General features: G+C 40.0%; 1 non-coding gene across 1 annotated transcript; it reads right to left on the reverse strand.

The window, feature by feature from the left end:
* Nucleotides 1-11,620: 11,620 nt before the first annotated feature.
* LOC147950244 (small nucleolar RNA R71) lies at nt 11,621-11,727 on the reverse strand. Its single transcript, XR_015565480.1, has one exon. It is a non-coding gene; the product is annotated as a small nucleolar RNA R71 (small nucleolar RNA).
* Nucleotides 11,728-12,586: the final 859 nt, after the last annotated feature.

Below are 12,586 nucleotides of genomic sequence, written 5' to 3' on the forward strand. Positions count from 1 at the left end.
TCTTAAGCTTCCTAGCATCATACCAATGTCTAGGTTATTAGATAAAGCCAACACTGGAGATTATCATGCTTGTCCCAAGAGATTGGTTGCACAAGGTGGTTTTTGACAAGTAATGGTCTGGTTTTTAATGCATGTTCAGTATGGTTTCACCAATGAGAGTTGGGTTAGGATGTTACTGTAACTTGATCACCTCTGTCATGAGAGTGGATTAGTGAGTCATTAAGATCATTTTTTAAAGATAGCTCATGTTTGATTGAGGTTTGTTGACCAGTTTAGATAGGCACAGCCTGAGCACTAGCCGATGAATCCATCTCTGGAAGCCTTCTTTGTCATTTCATTGTTTACTTATCGCATATTATCCTGTTTCATTGCATTCGTTTCAGTTTAAGTTTGTCAAGATTGCATCTGTTCTTCGTAGAAACCCACTTGACCTAGTCACTCGACCAGTCACCCGGTCGAGTGCTTGATCGACTACCTTCGAGTTGTTCATTTATTTTATGTTCCATTTCAATTCTGCATCTTTACTGTTTTATCTACTGCTCTTACTTCTGTTGGTTTAATTTCCGCATTGCTTACATTTACTTGCATTTAGTTTCAGTTCCAAGCATTTTACTTTCTGCATTTACATTTGTTTCATCAAACTGTTTCACCAAAACCATTTTCATACTTGGCTTAACTTGGATTACTGTTCACACCCTGATTGCATGCACATCACACACTTTATGGATTGAGATCCTGTTCTCCTCGATCGTCTTTGACTAGTACTCCGCAGACAGCGAATGTTGATACGGCGATATAGAGGAATAAGGTTTCGCCGTGCTCCAGTTTAGCCAGGACCAGTGGAGTCGATAGGTATGCTTTCATCTTGGCAAATGCATCGTGATAGGCCTCATTCCACTCGAGTTTTCCTTTAGTCTTGAGGAGTTAATAGAAGGAGAGACACTTATTGGTCGTTCTCGAGATGAAGCGGTTCAGGGGCGGCTATCCGACCAGTTAGTTGTTGCACTTCCTTGGCATTTCTTGGTGTGGGTAAGTTGATTATTGCTTTTATCTGCTTCAGATTTGCCTCAATGCCTCGTCGAGTTACTAGGTAGCCAAGGAATTCACCGGACTTAACTGCGAAGGTACACTTCGCCGGGTTTAGTTTCATGCCATACTTGTTCAGGGTGACGAAACACTGTCAGAGATGGGTGATATGTTCGTTGGCTTTCCTCTACTTGATGAGCATGTCGTCAATGTACACCTCCATGGTTCAGCCGAGCTGCTCTGCGAACATCTTATTAACTAGCAGTTGGTAGGTCGCTCTGGCATTCTTCAATCCGAAGGGTATGACCTTATAACAATAGATCCCTCGATTGGTGATGAATGAAGTCTTTTCCCGATCGTCCTTATGCATTAGGATCTGATTGTACCCAGAGAAAGCGTCCATAAACGTTAGATGTTTGTTGCCGGCAGTAGCTTCGACGAGCTGGTCAATTCTCGGCAACGGGAAGCTGTCCTTTGGACAAGCTTAGTTCAGGTCGGTTGATACTTGGATTTTTGTGTGTCCTAGCAGGTTCAATTTACCTTATGTCTTGTATTACTTAAGGTGTCAATCCAAATGGGATGTTGTTAGCAATCAAGATGCAATCAAGAAATCAAAAGTCAAGCCAACTCAAGAGTGGTTTTATGTCTAAAGATCCTAGAGTGATCAGAATGCAAAATGGAAATGAGTCACATAACTAGAAACAAAAATGTATGACAAGAAGCAAACAAGAATAAGTGAAACCAAAAACGATTCTAAGCATGAACTAGATAACGAGAACCGAAACAGTCTCAGGAATGTAATATCAATCAAAAATATAGAAGTCCTAAGGATGGGAGTAATTGATATCGGTGGAGTATCCTAGTCTATAGAGTGTTTAACATGCTACAAGCAAACTGATGTTCATATATTTTACCTTGTTTTCCCTTAGTTTATTCACAACTTTTGCATCTTTTGCTATCCATTTAGGCTAATATTGTGTAGCTTTAGGGCTAATCATGCATTAGAGTATAGTTGCATTGCATTTGCATCTTTTCATGCATAAACAGGTGATTTTGGAGCTTAAGGAGCATGGAAGCAATGCTAAGGAGAAGTGAAGCAATCATGAGGAGAAAACAAGAGAGTTAAGGCTGAAGAATCAAGGTCCAGAGTCCAACTCGACCGCACACTCGACCAGACACTCGACCGTGTGCTGAGAAGGACTCGACCGAGTGGAGAATGCACGAGAGAAGCCAGCTCGACCAGCCACTCGACCGAGCACTGGTCGAGTTGACCGAGCACTGGTCGAGTTGACCGAGCCATTGACTGCTTTGACTTTTTGTATTTTTAGGGCTTCCACCTCATCTCCTATATAAGGCCCTTGTACCTGCAGCCACCAAAGAGTCCAGCTTTTTAGAGAGTCTAAAACCTAGTTTTTACCTTTTTTAGATTTATTCCTTTTGCACTTTCTTTTATTTTTAGATTTTGTACTTGTTTAAGAAAGAAAGACTAGATTCTTGTATTTTGTTGGTTTCATAACTTTCAAGATATTAAGATTTCGAGTTTCATTTCTTCATCAATATTGTAGATCTCTGTTTCATCTTTCTAATAATGCAAGTTTCAATTCTTTCTGGGTTTTTGACTTATTTCACCATGTGTTCTTGTGAGTAGTTTGCTTAGGACCTTGGGGATGGGTTAGGCTGGGTTGATCTTGTGGTTTATTTGATTTGGTCAAGCTTGATTGTTGTAGATCTTTTCTAGGCTAGATGTTCTTAATGCTGATCCTATATCTGAGAAGGTAGGGTTTGATTTCAAGCATCTTAGCATCACACCAATGTTTAAGGAGCATAGATAGGGCTAGATCTAGAGCTTACCATTAGGCTTGCTAAGAGATTAGAGGTCTTGTTTGGTTTGAGATGTATTGCTTAATGCCTGCTTGTGTAGATTCTTTACTTTGTGAGAACAAGTCTAGAAACGAATAGGTTTGTTTGTTTCTTGCCATGAGAGTGGATTAAACATGTCTTAGAATAGTATGTCTAGAGATTAGCTCAAAGTTTGCTTGAGATTTGTTGACCAAGTTAGATAACCACAATGATTAGTTCAGCCCATGAATCCCTCCTCAAGGCCTTCTTTGTTTATTAATATCTTAGTCTAAATATCATTGCTTGCTTGTTGTTTGATTCGTTTTTGCATTGCTTTGTTTTTATTGTGTTGCTCTGTTTTCACGTTTAGTCTAGCTCGACCCTGTATTCGACCTACACTCGGTCGAGTGCTTGCTCGAGTTCGTCCCCAGAATTTGTGTTTATGATTTGTGATTGTCCTGTTTAATTCCTGTTTTATTTCTGTTGCATTCATTTAGCTTTCTGTTCATTACTTGTCTTGCATTAGTTCTTCCTCAACATAGTTTCTATTTCTGTTCTTGCTATTATAATCATTCTGTTTCATTTGCATTTAGTTCTTAGTTCTTGTAGCTTGCTTTCTGCACTATGCATTTTCATTATAGGATTGTTAGTGACAAACAACCTTTACATCTGGTTTGACTTAGACTCATATGCACATCTTGATTGTTCACAAACACTCAGATTGGATTGACACCTCTTATACTGCAATTGCATAAGGGGAATTGAAACACCCTGACATCCATTCATTGATAAGTCATCATTCCATACATCATTCATTCGCCACCCACAAAAATAGTGAGTTTCACAAACTATCCCTAAACAATGAACATCACAACTTAGCTAATTCAATCTCTTGACACAAACTACTTAGACTCAACCACTTCCAAACATAGCTCTCGCTAGAGAAACATGATCAAGCAGGCATGACAAACAAGTTCATTCATGTCAACAAACATCCTAGACAACTAATCTCTTAGGCTAGGAATGTAAGTCTCTAGCACTAGTTGGTCAGACATTTCATCAAACACCTTATGGGTGCGGAAATGTCTAAGACCTAATTCCAATTGATCAAAGAGAAACTAGTGTTTCAAACTCTAGTCCAAAAGGGAATCATACGAATCTAAGCTTAAAAACCCTACATACTGGAATCCTCCACCTAATCTATCCCATCCACAAGAACTATCACACTACTCAGATCCAGAAATCATCATCAAGGATACAAACTCGGAAAACATTAAATTAAGCATAGTAAGATAGATAAAAATGAGATAAACAACTTTGTAGAAGAAATCAAATGCAAAAACTCAATGAATTAAAAGATATCTGGATACAAAAACTCAAAACGTTTTAGGTAGCTAGGTAAACCTTAATGAAAAACAAAAACAAAAAATAAAAGATGTCCTGGGCAAAGACTTAACAAAATGTATATATAGTTCAACCTGGAAAGCCCTAAAACATAAAACGACAAGGTAAAGAGTCGGTTTGCGAATCTCTTGAAGCGTGTGAGACGGAGGATCTTCCTTCTTGACATGTGCGATCCAGTCAGTGCGCGTTGATTGGAATGCAATCTCAGTGTGGTTCGACCCATGTGGCTCGAATGATGCGCGGGGAGGCTGGCTCGACTGATGTCTCGACTGGTGGCCTGACTGGTGGCTTGAATGGGTCTCGAACGGTGGCTTGAATGGTAGCTCGAACGGTGGCTCGAACGGGTGGCCCGAACGAAGTGGTGTTGGCTCGAGCTGGGTGGCTCGAACGAATTGGTTGCTCGATCTGGGTGTATACGCATCAACTAAAGCAATGATAACTCTTGCATCCCACCTTCGATTGGCTTGAAATAAACGGCATTGGAAAGATGACTCAATTCTTTAAAACTTTAAAGAAGACGTCGAAAGCTGAATCCCAAAGTAAAATCTTCACTCGACTCGATCAAAGAGGAGGAAGGAGTCGGATGTCTGGTGTGGTTGTTCGAGTGGGATGACATCCGTTACAGGCATGATGGATCGAGTGGGATGCTGGTGCTTCTTCCTGGGAGCGCATCCAAGTTGCATGTCGGTCGAGTCGCATTGCTTCTCTCCCGGGAGCGTCGATCGAGTCGTGTATCGTCAGTCTTAGGAGTGTGTCGGTCGACTCGCGTGTCTCAGTCTCCATTTGGTTCCAACAGTCTGGACATCTCTTAAACACCTGAAATACTCCAAAATTCACAATGTATACAAAGATGATGCAAGAACTACCTAAACATGCAAAGTTTATAGAAGAGACTAGAAAATGATTCAAAACAATGAGTTATCCTAGCTAAATGCATGAAGAATACATGCTAAAGAGAGACAAAATATAGACATATCAACTCCCCCAAACTTATTCTTTGCTTGCCCTCATGCAAACAATCAAGAACAAAGTATGAAAGAGAGGTGATAACTCTATATTTTACCATCTTTTAGCATGCATTTATCTCCTGTTTTGCATTGTTTAGAGTTAGTTTTAGGTAATTATGTCTCTTATTCTCAGTTTATGAATTAGGATAGAATTTGCATTGTATTTGCATATTTGTGTGCATAAACAGGTGATTAGGTAGTTTGGAATCACCAAGGAGAAGTTGTGATCACAAGGAGACATCTAGCAAGGGAATAAGGCTCAAAAGAGGAGGAAAGCAATCACTCGACTGATATCTTGTGTTTTTGTTAGGTCTTAAGCCTTGTTTTTGGTTAGTTTTGTTGCATAATCTTGTCATTCTAGGTTGTTTTAGGAGCATATGCATCTAGTGTCTTATCTCTCAGGTTCTTGGAGTAATCTAACTACATTTGGAGCATTTGGACTTGTTTTGGAGCAAAGAAGCAAAGAAGAGTGAAGTTGGAGAAGTGACTAGGAATCAGGGACCATGAGCGGCCGGACCAAGCGGCCAAACCATGGCTGTGTGTTCCGAACGGCCACCCCTTATCGGCCAAAGCACAACCGATGCCACATCTAGACGTCAAAGTCAGGAACCACACGCGGCCATGGCGATCGGCCAAACGATGGCCGAGTGAAGGAAGCGGTCCAGCACACGCGGCCAAACGATGGTCGATCGAGCTAAAGAAGATGAAGGACAGGAGAAGCAAGCGGCCACCTCACACAGCCAAAAGACAACCGATTATACTCACTTGGACCACAAACAGGAGACACCAGCGGCCAAGTGATAGCCGATTGAAGCCATCGGTCAAGGCCAGCGGCCTAGAGTCGGCCGATTGAACTCTCAAAGCCACAGACAGGAGCTACCAGCGGCCACCACCATCGGCCAAGTCATGGCTGATGGAGCCAAGCGGCCTCACCAATCGGCCGAGACCATCCCGCAGCCGCCTTAGTCCACACTTGTTTTCGCTTTGACCCGGGTTTGACCCGGTCTGCTTTGGGTTGACCCGGGTTCGATCCCCGGCAACGGCGCCAAATTGATGTAGTACTTTTACTTCAATTAAATTATCAATCCACAATCTGCATTAATCAACTCACTAAGAATGCACAAAGATGTTTAATCTAAACTTAAACAGGAATTGGTTTATTGTAACAATCTTAACTAACAAACTAATTCAAAAGGAGAGAACAAAACAAACTCAAGCAATGCAAACTTAAAACAAATAAGGACACAACTAAGAACAAACTTTAAATCAAGATTAAACAGGTGAACCGTGGGCAAGGTAATTGACTTGGGAGAGAGCTAACCAATCCTAGATGTCTAAGCAATAATCAAGAACAATCCTATGGCTAAGAACACTTATGCAAATCAATCCATTTCCATGATAAAGATCCTATGCTAATAAAGTGTTAATCAAAACTTTCCAAAGGCAATCACAAGGAAAGCATGCATTATAAACAAGTCTCAATACCACTAAGCCGATCGAGCACACACTCGACCGTTTGGCAAAGAACACTCAGTCGGATTCAAGACAAGTCCCTCAAAGATCGACCAAAATAAAGATATTTCGTTGGCATTCAGCTGCATAGTTCTTCATGAAAGTTGTATACAATCAAGTTAGCTTTCCAATTCCGGTAGTTTAAGACTGATCGGAGTTGTGTTTCAAGAGTTATAACTGTTTTATTGAACGGATATCATACCAGATCGACGACTCGAGCTACTTGACAAACCACTCGACCGTGCATGGTTGATCACTTATTTTGTCTCCTAGCTAACTAGGGCTTCCCTTGTTTCCTATATATAGGTCTCTCACCTCTGGCCACAGAAAAAGCTCGTTTTTTTAGGTTTAGCCACCAAAACTTGTAATCTTCATAACTTTTGATCCTTTAAATATTTTTATTTGATTTCTTTTACAAAGTTGCTTATTTCATCATTATCATTCTGATTATGTCTGTTTCATCATTTTCTGGGTTTGTGTTGTTAAATCTTATTTATTAGATCTGAGTAGAGATAGATTCTTAAGGATGGGTTAGGTTGGTAGAGAACTTAGTTTGTTTAGGATTGTTTAAGCTTGAATTATATAGAATCCTTTCCAGATTAGGTGTTCTCTAAGCTGTTCTTATATCTGAGAGGGTAAGAACAGATATTAAGCTTCCTTGCATCATACCAATGTTTAGGTTGTTAGATAAAGCTAATACTGGAGATTATTGTGCCTAGCCTAAGAGATTAGTTGTCTAGGATGGTTTTTGACAAATAATGAACCTGGATCTTAATGCCTGTTTAGTAAGGTTTCACCAATGAGAGTTGGGTTAGGATGTTCCTAAACTTGATTTTTTTTGCCATGAGAGTGAATTAGCAAGTTTATGAGGCCATTGTCTAAGGATTAGCTCACTGTTGATTGAGTTTTGTTAAGCAACCTAGATAGATTAAGTTTAATACCAACCAATAATTCCCATCCTTAGGATTTATTTGCTACTTGTTTGCTTATGTTTATTGCATTTAATTAGTTGTCATTTTTTGCTTTATAGTTTATGCACTTTAGTTCTGCATTTAATCTTCTGTTCTGCATCACTCGACCATGCACTCGACCTTGGTTCATACCATGCTCGACCGAGTGCTAGGTCGAGATCCAGTTTACTTTCTTATTTATGCATTGTTTTGTTCTAGTTTGCTCTTGTTTACCTCTGCTTATTAGTTAATTCTACTTAGTCTTGTTTATTGCACTTGTTTAGTAGCTTAATTTCTGCTTAGTACTTCTTTAAGTTGTTTACTTTATTCCATTTCATTTCTGCTTCATTAGGTTGTTAGAATCACCCCCCCCCCCCCCATCTTTTAATTGGCTTAACTTGTTCTATCTTGATTGCATCTTTTGTGATTAGTATCATCCCATTTGGATTGACACCTTAAGTACTACAACTCATAAGGTTAATTGAACCTGATAGGAAGGAGACATAAAAATCCTAGTATCAATTTGGCGTCGTTGCCAATTGGGATATGTTTTGCTACATTTAAGATTTCAAGATGTTCAAGATTAAGTTATGTTACTCTCTACTTTGCTCTATGAGAAGAGAAGGGACCTCATCACCTCTCTATGACCTCTCATAGCATTAGAGTATGTCAAGTCAAGCTTAGAGACTTTAAACAAGCTCACTAGGGAGGAAGTCCCTAAGGTATCCTTGTATACACTTTCTTAAGTTTTTGTTATTTTGATTATGTTTTCTTTAGTGTTTTGGTGGTCAGGAAAGCATGAGAGTCTAATCAGAGGAAGAACGGAAGGATCAGGACCTTACCCGACCAGTCACTCGACCGAGCGCTTGTCCAGGTATGAGATCGAATTCCCCCCCCCCCCCCCATTTTCCAGCAGCCTTGAGGTACCACTTTCACCTAATCATTGTCTATACCATTGCATTCCATGTTTTTATCTTGTTTCTGGATTCTTAAATCCTCTTTCAAATTTCTCTTACAAAAAGGACTGTGTAATTTAAGTTTGGGGAAGGGTTTGAGATGACATTTGATGTTGTTTTCTGTTTTCTTATTTCAAAGTTTGAGGGTTTTCTTATAATAATACTAGCTTCTGCATTGCATCTAAGACATAGAAAAACCATAAAAATTTGAATAATTTGAAAAAAATGTTTACAAAAACAGAGTGTTCATGTAGTTGCATTGCATTCTAGGATTGTGTTTCATATATTGCACATAGGACAGTTCATATGCATTGGGGAACAATGATTAAATCTACCATGTTAGAAGTAGATTCTTAGGATTGAACCCACAGCCCTGATTTATAGTTCATTGTTGCTAGTTCAGTCTTCGGAAAAAATGAAGAATATATGTTTAAAGCATTGTGTCATTTGAAAGTATTTTGCATCTCTATAATATTGGACTTCAATCTGATCATTAAATATCTTGCTTATGGACTATAAATGCTAGCTCATGGAACTTTGAATTGGGTTAACATTCTCTTTTTACCACTATATTCATTTAACCCAATCTCTTGCCATACCTTGAAACCCCAACCTTTTCTTTCAAGCCTTGTACTGATTTTTTTTTTAGTGAGGCCTCTTTGTTGATAATTCTATAGGATGTGGAATCTTGAGAGTATTGAGAACGACAAAGAACTGGCTTTTGCTTTAGCTAGGTTTGAAATCATTAGAACTAGCTAATAGGACTGGTTTTGTAAGAAGTAGGTGTTTAGAATATTGATTTGGGTTCAAAATATGGAACAAGAGAGATGATAACTCTCTAAGTTACATGTTTTAAGCATCCTTTTTTGTCCATATTCTGCATAATATTTACCCTAACCTTAGCATTTTTAGGACATTTACTGTAGGAATCCACATTTAGGCCATTTAAGGTGTTGCATTCTTGCATTTGCACTTTTGGGATGAAAACAGGTGCTTTAGAGCCTAAAATGGGAAGAAACAAGGTCAAATCCGAGCATGTACCTGAATGAGCTATGGAGCAGGAAGAACAGTCCGAACCTCAACCCGATCGAAGAGGTTGCAAGGGCAGGAAGAACAACACGAGGACCTATCCGAGTAGTTACCCGACCACATCCTCGAGCACCGCTTCGAGCACACCCTCGGGCAGGACTGGGCTGCTAGGGTTAAAGGGTTTCAATATATAAACCCCCTCTTCTTCCTCTCGCCCTAGCACGCCGCAGACCCTCAAACCAGAGAGCGAGAGCTTGTGAGAGAGATCTTGAGCGACTCAACCACTTTTTCCACTTTGTTAGGATTCATTTTCTTATTTTCCTTTGGATTTTCGATTCTACACTCTTCCTCTTTACTCTATTTTCAATACAATGCAATTTTCGTTTAGCTATGCTTTTATGTTTTCTGCAATGAGATCTGAGTAGTGTAACAAAGTTTCTAGGGATGGGATAGACATTTTTGTGTTCTTGATCGGTTAGGATGTCTTAGCTTGGTCGTTTATATTTTATAAATCCCTTCTAGATTGGTGTTCTTAATGTTACCAACAAACCGAGAGGTTGAGATTAGATCTAGGGTGTTTTACCATCGAGAGGTGTAGATGAAATGCTTGAATCAACCAATGCTAGAGATTTACTCACTTAGCCTAAGAGATTAGATGTGTAAGTAGTCTATTGACAATAATGAATCGGTTTGTATTGCCTGCTTGGTCATGTTTCTCTAACAAGAGTTGGGTAGGGGAGTGATCAAGGTTGATTGTTTCTATCATGAGAGTGTTTTAACAAGATTTTAGAGATTCATTGTCTAGGGAATATTTGCTTGAGGCATGTAGGACATTCATACTGGTGAGGAACGCTTAGGAGTTGATTACCTCATCCTTAGGAGCTTTCGCAATTTGATTGTTTACTGTTTTTATATCAATCTGATCACCAACCCGGTCTAGTACTTGATCACCTGCTTCGTGTGGTACTTCGAGTTGTTCTTGATTTTTGTTCTTTCTGTTTTCTTATTTGTGTTCACCTTAGGTTGATAGTTAAAACTCCCATTATTATTTGGCTTGACTTGCTTGTTACTGATTGCATTCATTTTGCTAGCATAACAACCATTTGGATTGATAACCCTTTGTACTACAACTGCATGGGGAATTGATACCCTGGGTGAAAATCCTGCTATCAATTTGGCGGCGTTGCCATTTGGTTGTTTCTTGTTACATTTAGGATTTCAGCATTTGCTAGATCAAGTTCTTTTTATCATATCTCGGTACTGAGTGTTTGCTTGTCTGTTTTGGATATCAGGTGAACTAACGCGACCCCGTATCCGATCCACCACCCTAACCCTTACCCGATCCACCACCCGAACCCCTACCTGAACCTGTCTACTCGAGCACCTGCTCCTCTGACCATTCGGATTCTTGATCGGGTACTTGTATACACCAACCGTTTGCCAAGAGAATTGGGACATCACAGGACACTACCATAGTAGAACAAGAAGAAGTAGGAATGGAAATCCACATAATCAAACTGAACCTCAAAGGAGAAGGAAGATTGGTGATAGTGATGCTCCCACTACTCATACTCAGAGGTATGGGATAGTGCCTCCTGCTGTCCACAGCACAACCTTCACAATCAAGAGTAGTCTAATCTCAATGGTTCAGAGCAACATATTTCATGGACTGCCTACTGAAGACCCACTTTCACATCTTGATGAGTTTGATAGGCTCTGTAGTCTCACCAATATAAATGGAGTTAGTGAGGATGCCTTGAAGCTGAGATTGTTTCCATTTTCTCTAGGAGATAAAGCCCATCAGTGGGAGAAGACTTTACCTTCTGGGAAAATCACCTCTTGGATTGATTGTAAGAAGGTCTTCCTTGCAAAGTTCTTCTCTAGTTCAAGGACTGCACGTTTGAGGAACAAAATTTCAGGATTTCTCCAACAGAATGGCGAGTCTTTCACTGAAGCATGGGAGCGCTTCAAAGGCTACCAGAGACAATGCCCACATCATGGATTCAACAATGCATCTTTGTTGAGTACTTTGTATAGAGGTGTTATTCCCAGTATCAGAATACTTCTAGACACAGCCTCCAATGGAAGTTTCATGAATAGAGATGGCGCTGAAGGTTGGGAATTAGTAGAGAATCTTGCTCAATGCAATGGAAGTTACAGTGAGGAATATGATCGTAGCTTAAGGGGAGGTGTTGATTTTGACGAAGGGCATAAAAAGGAACTAAAAGCCTTAAATGAGAAGCTTGAGAGGCTGGATAAACTCCTTCTAATCCAGCGGAAGCAAGTACATGTTGTTTGTGAAGATGAGCAGTTTATGGTCCCAAACTATCCTCCACAACCCAAGCAGGCTCCTTCTCAAGATCAGGAGATGAAGAGTATGCTTCAGCAAATCCTACAAGGTCAAGCTATAGGAGCTGTGGAAACAAGTAAAAAGCTCATAGAGATGAATAACAAGATAGACTGCGCATATGGTGCCCTTAATATCAAGATTGAAGCTTTAACCTGCAGAATGCTTCACCTAGAGAGCCGGAGTGCATCTCCTTCTTCTGGAGTACTCAATGGGACTGCAATTAACAATCTCAAAGATTTTGCCACTGCCCAAGCTATATCTCTCAAAGAACTACCTACAAAGCTCACAGTGGACAGTGATAACCAAGATGGGGAGGATTTTCTCCAACCATACGTGCAGAATGAGAAGAGAACTGAGCTTGAGACACCACTCAACCATACACATGGTCGAGCACATGGTCGAGTGCTTGATCGAGTCATTGCTCCAGATAATGAAAATCCAGTTCGGTTCATTCCTCCTCCCTATCAGCCACCTTTGCCATTTCCAAGACGGTTTAAAGAGCAAATGCTGCAA

The sequence above is a fragment of the Camelina sativa genome, chromosome 1 (assembly GCF_030686135.1).
Source record: "Camelina sativa cultivar CO46 ecotype springtype chromosome 1, ASM3068613v1".
Classification (NCBI taxonomy): Eukaryota; Viridiplantae; Streptophyta; class Magnoliopsida; order Brassicales; family Brassicaceae; genus Camelina; species Camelina sativa.